Below are 17,599 nucleotides of genomic sequence, written 5' to 3'. Positions count from 1 at the left end.
AGTAGCATTGGATTTATTAAAACGTAAGTGAACCACATTAGTGATGTGGATTTAAATATTATATTGTCAGTTCATTTAATTTTTTATTTTTTTTTACATTGTAAAGTCATTTCACTTTTATTTTTTTACATTGTCAAGTCATTTAAATTTTATTTTATATTGTCGATTCATCTAATTATTTTTATAAAAAAAAATTTAAAAAAATTAAGTCTCACGTTTGTTCTTAAAAATTGTGAAAGACAATACTAAGTGGTATTATGTATGACATTGTGTAATCACATAACTACGATAAAAAAATTTTCTGTGAATGCAGTTGAGAACGTGAAAGCGAACCGGCTAAACTCTTACGAGACAGCCGGAGCAGCCGGACTAGTTGTAAACTGGCGGGTTTCCCAGCGGGGGACGCTGTCAACCGGGCCACTTCGGGAGCGCGGTCGACCACAAAAGAAGGGCATGCGGCAAACACTTTCCCTTGCACCTGGAGCTAATAGGCGGCCGCCCCGTGCGACCCTTCCTGAAGGCGACGACCTGAGATGGGCGAGCGGTCCACCGCGCGGAAATCCATCTGCTGGCAACGCACCACACGCACGCGACCGTGACGAGACGGCCGCGGAGAAACAACACAAGGGGCGTGGAGCCTTTTGACAGGTACTGTCCAGAGAAACTTGCAGACGTCAACGACGCCTATCGACATTTCCTGACGGATGCCTACTGTCAAGCGACAGTAAATCATGGTTCGATGTTCTCTGGTCGCTAAGGGTGGCACAAAAGAAGAGCCATTAAGTGTCATCCTTGCCCAGGAATATCAAACCGGCGAGTCAATTGAGGATAACTCAAGAATGTAACAACACAAAGGGCGTGGAGCCTTTTGTCACATACTGTCCAGAGAAACTGGCAGACTTCAACGACGCCTATCAACATCTCCTGACGGATGCCCACTGTCAAGCGACAGTAAATCATGGTTCGATGTTCTCTGGTCGCTAAGGGTGGCACAAAAGAAGAGCCATTAAGTGTCATCCTTGCCCAGGAATATCAACCTGGCGTGTCAATCGAGGATACCGCACGAATTTGACAACACAAACATGGAACCAAATCGAGATGTAAATGACAGAGACCACCAAGAGAAACTTCATGAGAGGGCAGAGACGGCGGGATTGCACGCAACAGATGGACAAAAAAATCCCTACTGACAGATGCGGCGACGCACCCCTTTCCCCTCCCCTTATATTGTGCCTCGGAACAGTGGAACTAGTGAGTGTATCAGTGAACAGTGATTATACGGTTCTTAGTTCAATGCATATACGTGTACTTCTGTCACAGAAACTTTGACTCGTGTGTTTTGCAGGGATTCGATTTATTGCTGTTTATTAGACTGACTCTTGTATTTTGCAGGTGTTCTATTTTTGTTTTTTTTTTTAGACTTTGACTTTTGTGTTTTGCAGGTGTTCTATTTATTATTTTTTTTTTTTAGACTTTGACTCTCGTATTTTGCAGGTGTTCTATTTATTGTTCTTTTTAGACTTAGACTCTTGTATTTTGCAAGGTGTTTTATTTATTGGTGTTTTTTTTTAGATGTTGACTAGTGTACTGTTTTATTGATCAATGTTTGTTCTTGTGTGATGTATTAGATTTGTGTTTTTTGTTTCGTAAATTCATTCATGTGGCATTGCATAGTTTATCAGTCAGATTGCTATTCATTCTCATTGGACTGTGATCGATTAGCCTTTGCATGGGGCATATTTACTGTGAGGAACCCCTTAAGGGTAATAATCACATAATTATTGTAGTTTCAGTATAATGACACAGTGCTCATTGTTTGCTAGCTAATTGAAATATAGTAGAGTGATTAAATGAGTGCCACATAGTTATTTTAATTCTACAAATTATTAGTTTTATACGATATAGAATTTTTTTTGCGATAACCACTTTGTAAAACATGTTTTTTCTCTTATCATTTTGTTGCTTTTGCAGATTGTGCATTGTTATGTTCTGCTTTTTAATACCGATGTTATTTGATGTTCTTTTTTTTAATTGCTGTGGCACCTTTGCTATTTTCATAAATTTTGCTTGTTACTAAACAGTCATAAATTTGCCTGTGATCAGTTGGCTCTTGCAATGAGCAAATACTGGTGAACTCCATAAGGGTAACAACCAGAAATTGTTTTCATATTAATGACACAGGAACCATTGTTTTTACTTGCTGACCGAATTAGGTCTACAATATCTTTTAAATAGGTGTCACAGATTGTTTTTTTGTTTCCTCCTTGAAATTGGTAGATTCTAAAGATGTGTTGAAATTATTGTGTTTTAGCAAGTAGCTGGTGACCTTTTGCCTTTTTTTTTACATTTTTGGTTTAAGTAGGGTGTGAGAAGCCTTCTTGGGAATGTCCTAGCATGGCCAGAAAATTCCCTGCACAGTCTTTTCCTGGAGCGTTGGGGTTATGAAAGGTCTCTGTTGGATTCCTTTCATGTTTAATTTCTTAAATCTGTTGTCATTTATGGAGTAAATTCCTCTCATAAATTTACTGTGCCGTTTCTGACTATCTGGGAGGAGACTGAGTAGTGGAACGTGTTACTTTTACACATAAACAAGAACGATCTGTCACACTACTACACTTTAAAACACAGTTTATATGTAATTCATGTCACACAGTCTCATACGGAACCTACATCCGCTTTCTTTTATATACTGTATATGATAAGATACTGTCATCCCCCTTCCCTTCTGTGTGAGAGTATGAATGAGCAAATGTATTTGTAGTTGCATGCTTGAGGGTAGCAGACAAGCCTGTCTGCTAGAGAACAGTAGGACCAACGTCAGAACAGGTAGCTACGCTTCCTAAAAGCAAAGAGGTTTCTATCCTTAGTATGGTTCTGTCCGTCCGTTGTCATGTTGGTATAGGAAGCTGCCCCTCTGGCCACTTCCGTTTGTCTTGGTGAGCCACCCTCAGGAAGCACGCTCGGCGGTAGGCGGTTGCTGTGGGACCGTGGCGAGCGTCTGAAGTGGTAAGATCTCCGGCTAAGCGCGTGTCTGCTAAGTCCATAGGACAATGGATTTGCTAAGTTCAGCCTAACTGAAAATTTAATCATCCTTATTTCGGGTTTAGGTCTAAAATATCCGATGTTATCTTAAATTGCAGCGCAGTATTATTCTCGTGTGAAGTTCAGATTAGTTTCCGGTAGTTGCTTTGTTACTACTTTGTGAGTAAAGTGGAACTACGTGTTGATCAGTAACTCTAACTAAGATCAATCTTAAATGCGAATGCTTGTGTGATTATAACGTCTCGTCTTGACTATATTTTCAATATAGCAACTTTTCTTTATGTTCAGCCCACGTGGGGTGTACTTTGCGAGACCACTACCACGTGCTTATATAACTGTTTGACCCATCAGGTTAATAGTAAGACGTTAGTAACCAGTTCAAGGTTTTGCTTTTGTCAATTGCTTTTCGATCTAATGTATTTTAATTATCAAAATTATTGTGGAGTTGTACGCTTTCTGTAAACCAAGTTGACCACGTGGAGCATGTGGTGTAATCATCAAAGTAGCCCTCAGCTATTCTTTTTGCGAAGACTTCACAAAGAGTTAATATGAATTTAGTATACCAGTGTGTGGTAATTACATGACGGGCAGGATTGTGGTATGAACGTAATTTCTTTGGGTAAAAACTGAATCTGTTGGTTGTGGTTAATTTCTTCTTGCTTATGTTTCAATGTTCTTCGTGAGTTATTTTATGAATGCAGTGTCGTATGCAGTCTCCCGATCTTGGCTCCATATTTTATGTGTTCCGTAAGATTACAATCTCACATTTTTCAATCGTAAATAAGGCACCAGCTCAGTTATAACTCACGTATAATATGCTGAAATTTCAATGAACAATCTTAAAATAAATTTCCAAATATAAACTGATTTCTTTCTTTTTATTTAAATTCTCTTTTTATATATATATATATTACCGGTTTTGTATGACTATTAAAAGATTATCATTAATGTTAGTCTGCTTGGTAAACCTAGACTAAATATCTGATGAAACAGTTGCCCAGTAATCCACGGTTAACGTCCCCAGACAGATCACAGCTTTTAACCCACTTTTATTCTACTATTAGCACCCGATTTCAGCATAGCAAAAATTAATGTAGCAATATTACAATATTTTCACCTACACACCTTCCTCTTGAAAGCCTTTAGTTGATTTTTTTCTTCCGTCTGGCTCTCACAGTGTCTGAATGGCTTCATGACACTGTTTCAAATGAAATGCATCATCTGAAAGTATTATGTGTAGCACTTACATATTACTGCCTGCAAATGTTTTTTCCTGGGCCATCTTCAGCCAGTTTTCACTAAATGCAGTACTGATCTGGCTGTTAGCACAGACACCCCCATCGCTTACCCTGCCATTGCAACCAATATCAACTAAAGTGAATCTGTATCTAGCATATACAACAGCCAGCAGCAGAAGGCTGTGAAACTTCTTGTAGTTGTAATATGTCAAGCTGGCAAATCGTGTAGGAACAAACCCAACATGTTTGGCATCCATTGCACCTGAAAAGAGAATCTGTAATACATTTAAGAATGGACACATTTGTATTGGCAGCTGCTGTAAATTGTTGAAAAGTCCTACTAGTGCAGAATATGTCACAGATACTATTTCATTTTTTACACATTAATGTTCACTTAGTATCAGATTTTCAATAGTACATAGAACAACTTTGTGGCTTACAAACACAGGATGGAAATTGCCACAACTTTTCAAATCCTTTCGAAATTCGGTTTCATTCTGCATCTGTTGTTGAGGTCTGTCAACAATACTTGATCCAAAATTAGTGTCTCAGTGATACCTAAAGGTATTTATCTTTCATTTTGTTGCATATTTTGGCACACACTTGCACAAAAATATTTTAAATGCTCAGCTGTGAAATTCTATGACTGAAAGCTAGACTCTTAAATGATTCCCCAGATGTCAGGAACCGAAATGTGACAACCATCCTCAAACATAATAGGAAATAACGTAGGGTATCAATTATACATGATAGCCCAGTCGTGAAACACAAATTAAATGCTCTGATTCTTACATCCAGCTAAATTAAATAGCTTCCCTCATCACAGTGTCATGTGCGCGAATCTCGTCATGTACTATAGGCAGTAGCTTGTCGAAACGTGACACATCCATCCTGACGAAATCCAGAATTCCAAAGGATCTTCAGGCCTCACCTCCTTCATTAACAAGGAGTATATGTCCCTGCATTCACCACTTCTTCATGGCAAGGCTAAACACCATTCCTGCCCCCAGGGGCATTCTCTGCTTCTCTACTTCTAACTACTAAAGGGGCTACTGTCATTAAAAATGTAGTATAAATAATTGTGTGTTAATTTCTAAAACGCTGCCAAAAGAAAGTAACCATTGATATTAATTCTTTTGCATCACCATGATATAAAAGAGAACACTGTAGTTCACAGCCTTTGTAACCAGAAGGTAATTTCACTCTCATTGCACAAGAGAACAATAACTGCTTAATAAATACGAACCTAGCTCTCTCAGAAGATTTAATGTAAGTCGCAGCAGTTCCATGAAACGAGCAGTTTTCGCACTCGGCGACGTAAACAAAGCTGGAGTTCCGAATATGTTCTCTTGGGGCGCTAGTGCAGACACGCACACTACCACAGTCGCGACACTTCCTGCTGTGAAACTTGTTACCATTTGACAGTTCAAGTGACACTAGCGCCCCTAGCGACCAGAAAGCTCGCCTTCCTCTGACGGCAGATGCGACGTAAAAATAATGTTTGTTTTTAATTCGTTTTGTACCTAAATTACAAAATAATTAGTATATTTTTGCGTCACAAGTGTTAGGAGAACAGCGAGAGACATAAATGATCGTGAAATATAAGTAAACAGAGCACGAACTATTGAATGAAGTGAAGTAAGCTGCAACGTATTCTTGAAGAAATAATTAAGAAGTAGCATACAATCGAACTTATTCCACTGAAAGTAAGAGAATATACATGGTATATCCCACATATGAAGTATATAGGTGCTCTTCCTTGTATAAAAATGAAGCGACACATCACTTTTCATTACGTTCTGCTTTGCAGCAAGCCTGCTTCCAAAAATACAATTTCCATCTTACTCTTTGTGGTATCAGGTTATCTCAATAAAAAGCATGACTGTTTTAAAATTTTATTATATTCCATTGATACATTTAACGAAAATAAAGTTAAATGACTGAGTCAGTCCCAACACTTTAGCAACCCAAATGAGCCAGCTTCATTACTTGTTTGTTTCTTCTCTTGCTCCTACAGACTAAGTCTTGATTCCTCAATTTAATAATGTAAAAGAGCCTCACTTTCACAAACAGTCTTATTAACAGCAGCTTGGTTTCAGCACAGCACCCAGGTGGAAAATTTGGGATGTCCATCAACATGTTCACAAGGAAAGCACCACAATTACTTATGTGAGCAGATTCATCAAAAGTAGAAGTCATCTTAATCTCACAATGAGTTAAAAATTCTTTGATATCTTCTGTACAAATAAATAGGCTGCCAAAGTTGCCTTCGTAACTTTTAAAATGACAATAAACTTTGTCATTTGCGTCTAAGTCTTGGCTGCCATCTACAAGTACTGTCCTACATTTATAACAGTCATGAATTGTAAGCAGTTTCTTTAGTACATAACCAAACACCTATCTCATGCTGTTTGCCTCTCCGAGGTCTGTTTGGACTTCCACATTTGGTAGTCTGATCACTGAACTCGTCTCACTGATGTCCAACAGTGGTGAAACAAGTAATTTGGGCGCTGCTTTCATATCCACTATTGTCTGACCCCAGCTGATCCCCTCACAATTGGAGGTAGCTACACTGTGTGTGATCATTAATTTGCTTAAAGCACAGTTATTGAATGCAGCACAAAACTGTCGTGGTGATGGGTTGCTACAAAAACCACCCTTGTGCCTTATCACTGAGATAAAGTTTTCCAGTGGATCTTGCTTAATTTTGCGTGTTAATAAATATAACTTGGTTCCATCCAAAACATCATCAACAAACATGTTCAAGGCGCTTATGTTAGCCATAAGTCCTTTAACACACTTAATCCTAGATGAAAAATATTTCCCATCAACATCTACAAATTTCCATGACGGTATCCATGGCTTCAGTGTCTTTAATATTTCCAAATGTCTTGAGGCACTTGTAATGCAGTTCCTTAAGGATACAGGCCCTTTAACACTATATGCATTAAATATGTCAAAAATATCGTTTACTTTTTGGCAAAACTCTGCAGTAACAGTAGCAGATGATGATATAGTGCCACAAGTAACAAGTGTCTCAATACCTGCTGCTACTGTATGACTCAACACACGAAGTTCAGTGTTTACCTTCATTTTTGAAAATGCTGGCAGTTGGGCAGCTCTTTTAGTGAGCTTGGGGGCCAACTTGTATTTCCTTTCACAATCACTTGAGTACAACTGACAAATGTCCTCCCATGAAGCAGTGCCAATCCCTCCTTCATCTGTTGTGTGGATAATGTTATTCCTGAATAAATAATTACGTATGCTTTTTATCCAGTGTGGAGTATCATAAAAAAGTAGATCTTACTCTCTTCGTGTAATAAGCATGGATTAACTGGTGTGATACCCACTCTGTGCCTTCACTCCACAAAATTCGAGCCTTGGTCAGTCACACATGTTTTTACAACCAAACCAATCTCTGTGAGTTTTTGACAACTTCAAAAAATATGAGCGTCAGATGGGTGGCTCCTACTGGTCCTTTGGAGAAATAATATACTAATGGCTATTTAAAATTTGAGAAGATGCCGTTAATCATTATAACTAATGCAGTATTGGCAACCACAAATGTGCGTATGAAACCCATGTCTTCAAATCCAATAACACGATCTTCATCGTCACTAGTTGTGGCTTATTCTTCACGTCAAATAATGTAGGAACTGCATTCCATACCAATGTCTTCTTTTCCGCGCTCATGAACTGGTTTGACTCGAAATGTAACGCACAAAACTTCACGTTATTGTGCAAATAAAGGACATCTTTTTGCAGCAGGTCCTGTCTTCTACTATTTATTAACCTCCTAAAAAAGAAAAACCAATTCAGTAATTCAATACAGTTTAGAAAAAAATCGTAAATAAAGAGCGCTCTAACGTAATGTTTCATACCTCTCAGGTGCCATAGGAAACCTGAAGAATGACAAATGTGGTGTCTTCTTCCTATTATTACTGCAATTGATTGCGCTAAATCCGCTGCCTTTCGTAAAAACCGTCTTCAAAATGAATATAAACGATACTGTTTACATTTATTGAATACCGTATTCAGCAGCGTGGCTTCTCCACCGCTTGGGGCGCTGTTGTCGCGGTGTATAACAAAAATCAGCGAGAATGTCGTGACTGTATATATTAGACTGTGCACACTACAAAGTCTATATAGGACAGATATGGTCACGCTACCATGATCCTTTGCGATCGCGGCCATTTTGGCTCTATCCTATTACGCCTCTGTAGCAGATTGTTTTTGTACTGGGTATAGAGTTTGCTGCTAGAAAGTATGTATTTAGAAATAGGCTGCTACGCTGCACCGAATTGTAGCACCAATTTGTCTAAAGGGATGTCCACAGCTCGTGGTCTACTGGCTATTGTTGCTCCCTCTGGATCGTGGGGTACCAGGTTCGAGTATCAGCGGGGTTGTGGATTTTCTCTGACCGGAGACTGGGTGTTTGCGTGGTCCGCGTCATCATTCCCACAGTGGCTCTATTGGGCTGTGTAAAAAATTAGACTGTGTAAAAATTGAGACTGTATGGGGGCTGATGGCTGCGCAGTTAAGCGTCCCACAAACCAAACGTCATCACTAAAGTGATCAGATTATTCATATTTCCTCCAAGTAAAGATCAGAGAGCTAATGGTTACAGAACTGTAGGAAAGACACATGGAAGCCAACGATACATTCCAAGTTGTGTGAGGTAAGTAAATTACCGGTTAAAAAAATTACTGCTGAAATATCGCATGCTTTCTATATAATTTATATGTTTACGATTTTTTTAAAAGCTGCACTTTGAAGATTCACAGTTCGAGTTAAGGAGAGTTGATGGAAGAAGACTGATAAAATGGAATGCCATTCCAACGAAATTTGACATCTAAATCCACCCAAACTAGTTCCTTCTAAACGGAAACATCCAAAAGCAAGACAGTAACTAAATCATATGTCAATGAAGGTGAGATATTCATCAACGTTTTTCAGTTTTCATATATAACCAGGTTTCTGACAGAATGCAGTTGTTTATTTTAGATTTATGGACGTAACCCTCCAATCTATGATCAGTTATCATCACTTGTGTAACCTGAAATGATGCTAGTCTCTGAGGGGACTAAATTAGTGATGAGCAAATTGTGTCCAGAATTCAATTGTAGACGCACATAAAATTATACGAAGCGTTTCTGTTTAAAACTCTGTTTTGGGCCTACTAAAGTTTCTGTTGATTCTCAAGGCTGTTCTGGCATGCATTCTGTCGACAACATGGGTTTGCACAGTTTGTTACTGTGTAGTGTGGTCAGTGAAATCTTTCATATTACGAATAAATCGTAAATCGGAAGATAGAAATTGTCGCACCTGACACACTAATTGAGTTATGCCAGTGTTATAGCTGCCAATGCAATGCTGGGATTAGGGAACTTGGTTTCATAGCTGAGTGCATGCCACTGTTTGTTTAAAGGCGCATCGCTGGTAAGATGGTTACTGAAAAGGCTGTTTCAACTTTTGCCTTCATTTGAGCATTTTTAGCTGTGAAATAATATGAGTTTCGTAATTATATTTCCAGCCACTGAACCGTTTGAGGAAGAAACACATGAACGGAAACAGGAAGCATATGATACAGATGACTATGATGTTGCAAACTTGCAGTTTCAAAACAAGAGACTGAAAGCAGATGTGAGTTTTTGTAGTGATGTTAGTTTATCATTAATAAAATCTACTAGTGAGAAATGTGTTATAATAATTATCATTTACATGTGTTTTGATGATAGGCCCATATAAAATATTCTTCTCTCTTCACAGATGAAGAAAATGAAAGAGAAGATGGCTGGAACGGAGAGTAAGCTTAGCATGCTTTTACATCCAGACCAGATAGAGTACTTCGAAAGAGTTTCTGAGTCAAACTCTTACAAATGGTCACACAAAACTTTAAGATTTGCTGTTGGTGGATAGGGTTATGAATCTCTGAGGAGCACCAGCTATCCACTGCTATCACCAAGGACCCTGAGGAGAAGGACTAAAGCCTGAAAATTTCCACCTGGCATTCAGCATGATATTACTCAGTGGTTAGGTGTGAAGCTACAGTCTGCAGATGTGCAAGGAAAACTGTGTGTACTTTCATTGGATGAAATGTCCATAAGGCAATTTGTTGAATATGACAAACGTTTAAAAAGATATATAGGATTTGTTAGTGAAGAATTAAGCAGTTCATCAGAGCTGCAGCGTGGTAGCCATGCCTTAGTTTTTATCGTGCAACGTTAATGTTGGCATGTGGAAAATTCTAGGAATTGATTCAATTCGTAGCCATGTGAACCGTAAAATTATGCACCCATGCTTGCCTGATGAGAGCTTATATTTTGCTGCAGATGTGCCCCACATTTAAAAGAAGATTAGAAATTGTTTGTTGTCACAAAACATAATATTGTCTGTGGCCACAGTGAAAGAAAATACTCTGAGTCACAACACACTTTCATTGAAGCATGTAGAATCTTTAGTCAAACTTCAAGGGAAGGGTGGGCCTGAACTTGTTCCAAGTTTGTCAGTTACAGAGATCAATCTGAGAACATTTGAAAAGATGAGAGTTCAGTGGCGAGAAATTTGTTGGATGATAATGTGGCTTCAGCTTTACAGTTTGCTGCATTAGCAGGGCTTCTTTCGAAAGAGACTCTAACAACAAGCTGGTTTATTAATAATGTTAGTAAGTGGTATGAAATAATGGTAGACAGATGCTGAAGTGGTTTACAAAACTGAGTCTCAGCAGCAAGAAGCAGTGGAAGCCAATACAAGCTGAACTTCCGCTGTCAACTACAAGTGCTCTGGAATTGTTTGAGGAACTATCTTCCAAGCAGTTAATTGACTGTCTGCTAACTAGTAGGCTCTATACAGACTCTGTAGAAAATTTTTCTGAAGTCTGTGAAGCTGGTGATATTTATCCTATACCATTAAAACTAATACATGTAATCAGGATGATAAGCATTGCACAGTACTCACATGTACCACAGTCATCATCATAGAAGTCGATGATGATGAGTACTATCTCGACTTTTTTTCGAAATCAAAACAGACAGAGGCTGAGACTGGGTTAGAGCCTCAAGCCTCAGGCTCTGTAAGTATTAACACTGTTCAGCTAGCAGGACAGTATCACTTGTCTCGGTTGGTGGTGCATAAACTTAACAGAACTTCAAAGTCAGTTACATGTGACACATGTATTAAATCAATATATTCTCCACAATCTTCAGCTAATCTTCCCTATGAATGGACATCAACAGTGAATCAAGGGGCACTGATTGCATCCAAAAAAAGCTGCTTTTAATGTTATATGCCATGGTGAAGAGGTCTTCCAAACATGCAGTTACGAACTGTTGAAGTATGAGAATGTGCCTCACTGTTTGCTTACAATATGTCTCAGTCGTATTGAATGTCAGTGGTTCTTTTTGTCCTGAGCATGATGTAGTGGAATTGCTTTTAAAGACTTTTTTCTCTGCGAGGCTACACATTTTTTCCAAAGACTTAAACATGGATTTCACTAGTAAATCAAAAGTCTATGGCAGAAAAAGTTGGTTTATGCGAAAAATTGCTGTTCAGAAATAATGTTTTGCTACTGTAAGAAGAACGCTATGTTTTACCTGATCATTTCCTTTTTTGTGCTAAGCAAACCATCAACAGATCTCATACTTTCATTTTTATTTTACAATTGCACATACTTTGATTGTAGCAGTTGCCTTCAGAAAATTGATTTGTTTTATCTGTTTCTTCTTCTTGTGGTTGACACTTTCGGCCATAAACGTAATTTTTCTGTAGTTGATATGCCAGTAATGTCACAGTACAGTATAGTATAGTACATTGAGGCTCAGCTATTTCCAGATTCGAAACGTAGCTAGTGCGTACATAAAGTTAAAGGAGACTGCTATCAAGTCAGCATATCTCTATATATATTTCATACTGGCGTAAAAATTATTTTCAAGAGATAACTATATTTCTCATGTATTGTGTGAGCTTAGTAAACTATTCACTGTTGAAAATACTCTTAAGTCATGGGTTATTATGAACTGGGAATGATGTGCACTGTTAGACAACATATTAGTTTTCCATAACTAATGCACTTTTATATGATCAACTATTAAAACTAAAAGTGTCACACAGCAGCAGTTACATTACTGATTTCCAGGAAATGTTAATCTGATACAACAGTGTTATTTGGGATTGTGTGTAAATAAATCTTCTGTGTAAATCTGAGTTTACAAAAAAAAAACCTTCCACTTTTAGCAAGTACACCACACTCATTGCCGTAATTTATCAAAATAAATATTTGTAAATTATTGGAATTTTCATCATTGTTAACATTTTCTTAATCATGATCGCCTGGTCAGTTGCAATATTGGTTTAGTTTGAAGCAGTGAAACCAAATTTTTTATGAGGCTTGCTGGTTATGCAGAATGTGACTATATTCATTCTTACTGCACTACTGGTATGTATCACTTTTGGCTAAAGATACCATTAGTAAATTGTATTACATTGGAAGGAAAAAGCCTTTTCATTAACAAAATTCTATTTTCCCCAAAAATATCTTGGAAACATAAAGCTGTGTGTTATGCTTCAAATAGTCTGTACATGTTCCCTGCTGTCATATCACTGAAGCACAATATTATTAATGAAAAAAAAATGTCTGAGGGGTCTTATCGGTGGAATGGAATGCCCAGTGAGCTTTTCTGGCCAGATTTGTTTCGCCTGCTAGCATTGTTTTTAATCAGTTTCTTGTTTTTAGGCACATGAAACGGGTCAGCTTTGCAGGTAATGAGTTACTAGTGATTTTCCCGTGATACAGTACACAGTTTCTCTGACTCGTTTGTTCACTTAGAATACAGTACAGATATAAATGTCATAAACGCTAAATTAAACTCTATATTTTTAATATCCTCAAAACTAATCGTTTGAAATGATGTTGTTTTCATATTCACACCCCTACACGACTTTCTTTGTATAAAGATAGCACCCGTAATAATGCACAACATATGTAACTATTCGTCCAGCGACTTCTGTAGCAGACATGACAGTCACAGCTTGATTGTGACAATGCTGCATCAGATTTCCTTATCAGGCGTTTACATTGAGCAGGTACAAATATTTGTGGAGGCCTACCGTTTTACTCAAATGAAATGAGCAATATTGGTCTTACACATAGTCAGCATTTTATTTTTAAACTTAAATATATAATTTTCGGCACAAAAGATAGATAAACTGTTTTCGGAACGATAATAATTTCCGAAAGCAACCGCTCTCTCCCCTAGCGTCATAACACTGTGTCGTCTGCTCTAGCTCCAATATGGCGGCTCCATAAGTAACACTGGTGTCCAGACCTTCCCTATATAGACCTTGACACAGTATACACACAGTAAGCATATTGTGTAATAGATCAGTGTGGACCCGTCGGTACTTCCATACCCTACACTTAATGCGCTGGTACTGACCTGTATACCTTGGGTGTGCTATGTAATAGGGGCTTGAAGGTTTTACCTATCTATATTTATGTTCCACTGAAGCACCACAGGGCTTTGCCCGTCTGATTTCTAATATGGCTGAATGATATTTAGAAGAATAGCTTTTATAGTTTATCTAAATCATGTTTGCATGTATGGCCGTTTTGTCTGTATCTTTTATGTCCTAAATTCTCTGGTTGGTGTTGAGATTCGTCGCTTGTCTGAAGCATCAGGATAATGGGTTCCTAACTGGTGAATTAAGTTGGTGGGTCGAAGGTGCTTTTTCATGGAGTTTTTGTGATTTTCTTTTAGTGTAAGTGCAGATGGATGGTTCTTCTAAGAGGTCTTTAATGTGTGTGTTTGGTGTGTAGTGGTCTTCATTAGCGATGACACGGAGGATTCTGTTTTGCAGTCTCTGAATTTTTTGTAGATGTCGGTCTGCTGCCATAGACCAAACTTTTGGCCTATATAAAATACTTGGGAGGATAACTGACCTGTATAATCTTAGTTTCGTTTCTATGCTAAGCCCTCCACCTTTTAAGAGTGGGTATAGTTGGATAAAAGCAGTGCAACCTCTACTTCTGGATCTGTCTATCTGCTTTACGAAGGTTAAGCGTTTGTCTAGTGTTGTGATGGCAGAAGAGCCAACACCATGTTACTAATGGAGGCCGAAATGCGCGCGTTTTAGCTCACGCAGGCTGGCGTGAGGAGGGAAGAACTACACTGACGTGAGGTCTGGAACATGACAAGGAATTAGAATTCAGAAAGCGGACGTAATTAGTTTGATACTTAACTTTAATCCATTAATGATGAAAGTCGCTCTTGACGGTACATGAGTCACCTAGCAAGTGTGCTGTCTGGCGGTAACATCACATTCCTCACCCACAAATCGGCGTACGGTTGTGGTATAAGGCCTCTGCCCGCCGTGGGGAGGACCCCATGTTGACGTATGCGACGTGGTGGGGAGTCTAACAACAGGCGAGGCCGTGCCATCGGCACCCTGCCATTCGGACCGCGGGGAGCTACGAAACGCCTGAAAACCTACTCCAAGGCGCACGCCAACATGCGGTGTATGCTCCCGTAGAGAGACAGGAGGAGCCGAAGGGTCGACCTCCATCGGGCCGGGGCACCCGACGGGCGAAGACGACACATGGTCCGGAGCGGGCAAGAGTTCCATGTCGGAGGACAACTGGTCACGGGGAGCGATCGGCGGCGCGTGACCCAGGCGGGCGCCCGGCGGCTGCAGCGACGCGTCCACTGCGTGCGCCGCCGGCGGGAGAACAGGCGGCGGCGGCAGCGCGTCGCCATGGGGCAAAATGGAAGGCAGCGTCGGTAACACCTGGGGCCGAGGCGAGCCAGTAGATGGGTCCCCGGGGCGCTGACCGGTCGACACCGACGCTGAAAGCAGACGGCGAACGGCAGATCCCGTGCAACGACAGAGGCGCAGCTGATTGAGATGCCGGCGCACCTCACCAGAGGCCCCCAAAACCAGATACATAGCGCGGCTGAGGCAGCGAATGCGCCCTTCGAGCCAACGCCGTTAACTTCGATATTGGCGGTAGCAGACAACGTCGCCTGGGGCAAAAGCTGGTGTCTGCCGCTGCACAGGAACCTGATGCGGCGGATGTAGCACAGACATCAAGGTGCGATGATGGCGACCGTGGAGTAACTCAGCCGGCGAGCGACCATGTCGGGGCTGAGAGCGATAGGAGGACAAAAAGAGCAATAATGCGTCCTCCCGAGAATGCGACTCTTTCAACATCTGGGACTTGAAAGTCCTGACCAATCGTTCAGCGGCGCCATTTGACTGTGGCGAAAACGGCGTAGACCTCAGATGTCGAATACCATTGGCCTTGCAGAAGGACTGAAATTCTGCAGACATGAATTGTGGGCCATTGTCGGAAACAATTGTCTGTGGAAGACCTTCAATGCAATAGATAGCAGATAACTCTTGGATTGTGGCAGACGATGTCGTGGAAGACATCCGGACAACAAAAGGAAAATTACTGAAGGAATCTATCACAACCAACCATCGAGCATTCCAGAATGGACCAGCAAAATCGATGTGTAAGCGTTGCCAAGGGAAAGTAGCTTTTGGCCATGCAAAGAATTTCCGCGGTGGTGCTGATTGTTGTTCAGCACACACCATGCAAGAAGAGCACATATTCATAATCGCGGCATCGATTCCGAACCAAGTACAGTGTTGACAAGCAAGTTGTTTCGTTCTCACTATACCCCCATGTCCTTGGTGGAGAAGCTTTAAGACAGCGGACTGTAACGAACGTGGGAACACGACCCTGGACTGATCATTATCAGAACGCAAAAGCAAAACACCACGTCGAACAAAAAGTCTCTCCTTGTGAGCAGAAAATCGGCGAACCAACGGGTCCCCGATCCATGACTTTGACAAGGGCCATTGCGTAGCAACAAAACGCAGAACGGTAGCAAGGACAGGGTCGGCAGTTGTGGCTGTAGCTACACGACGAAAATCAATCGGAAACGATTCGACCACTTCATCGGTTTCCAAATTGATGAACATGCAAGCAAGTTTGGAAGAATCGAATGCCCTATCCTCAGCAACAGGCAAACGGGACAACGCATCGGCGTTTCCGTGCTTAGCAGTGGACCGATACAAGATATCGTAGCGGTACTGCGAGAGGAAAATAGACCAGCGAATGAATTTCTGTGCTGTACATGGAGGTACAGGCTTATCGTCCAGACGAACGGAACACCTTTACGGCGTAAGCGATGAAGCGGAGCTGAAATGGAAGAGGCATGCGGCACATATCTGTGATAATAGTTTATTTTTCCCAGCACACTCTGTAGCTGCTTTAAATTCTGCAGCGAAGGCAAGTCTTGTATGGCACGGAGGTGCATGGAATGGGGATGTATGCCTTAGGCATTGAGTATATGTCCCAGGTACGGCAAGTCACGAGCAAAAAACACACATTTGTCCTTCCGTAAGCTAAGACCATTTTGTCGCAAGACCTGAAATAATGTTCTGAGATTGGCTACATGTTCTTCTTCCGTCTTTCCGGAGATCACAATATCTTCCAGATAGTTTGCTGCAGTAGGGACCGACGCACAAACAGTTTGTAGATATTGCTGAAACAAAGCAGGGGCGGATGCACACCCAAATGGCAGTCGTTTGAATTGATACAAACCAAGATGAGTGTTAACCACCAAAACGCCCTAGGATTCTTCGTCCACTGGTATTTGCAAGTACGCATCGGCTAGGTCCAACTTCGAAAAATATTTGCCCGGGCACAGTTTGTCAAAAAGATCTTCCGGGTGGGGTAAAGGAAAAGTTGTAATCACTAGTTTTGGATTCACTGTTGCCTTGAAGTCCACACAAAGTCTCAATTTTCACAAAGGTTTTGGCAAAACTAATAAGGGTGATACCCAGAGAGAAGCCTGCACACGTTCAATTACACCGTGTGATTCCAAATCGTGTTATATTTTTGTGACCTCATCACACAATGCATGGGGAACATTGCACGCTCTGAAAAATTTCAGTTGCGTGTTTCCTTTCAGTTCCAAATGTGCTTTATAGTTCTTAGTGCAACTGAAGCGCGGTGCAAAAATGTCTGCAAATTCTTCACATAGACGAGAAACACTGTCTGAAGGTGCAGTCTGGTTCACTGATAGGACCTGATTTACTATAGACAAGTTAAACAACTGAAATAAATCGAAACCAAACAAGTTCGCTGCAGAAAAAGAATGAAGGACGTAAAATGACTCAAGTTTTGTTTGTCCTTTGTATGTTGCAAGAAGGCTGCACTGTCCTAACACAGGTATCTCTTGACCTGAATAGCTAGTTAACTTAACATTTGCGGCACGCAACGGAGGTGTGCCCAGCTGATTGTAAGTGTCTTG

The sequence above is a fragment of the Schistocerca piceifrons genome, chromosome X (assembly GCF_021461385.2).
Source record: "Schistocerca piceifrons isolate TAMUIC-IGC-003096 chromosome X, iqSchPice1.1, whole genome shotgun sequence".
NCBI classification, from domain to species: Eukaryota; Metazoa; Arthropoda; class Insecta; order Orthoptera; family Acrididae; genus Schistocerca; species Schistocerca piceifrons.
Note: the sequence above shows the minus strand (reverse complement) of the source record.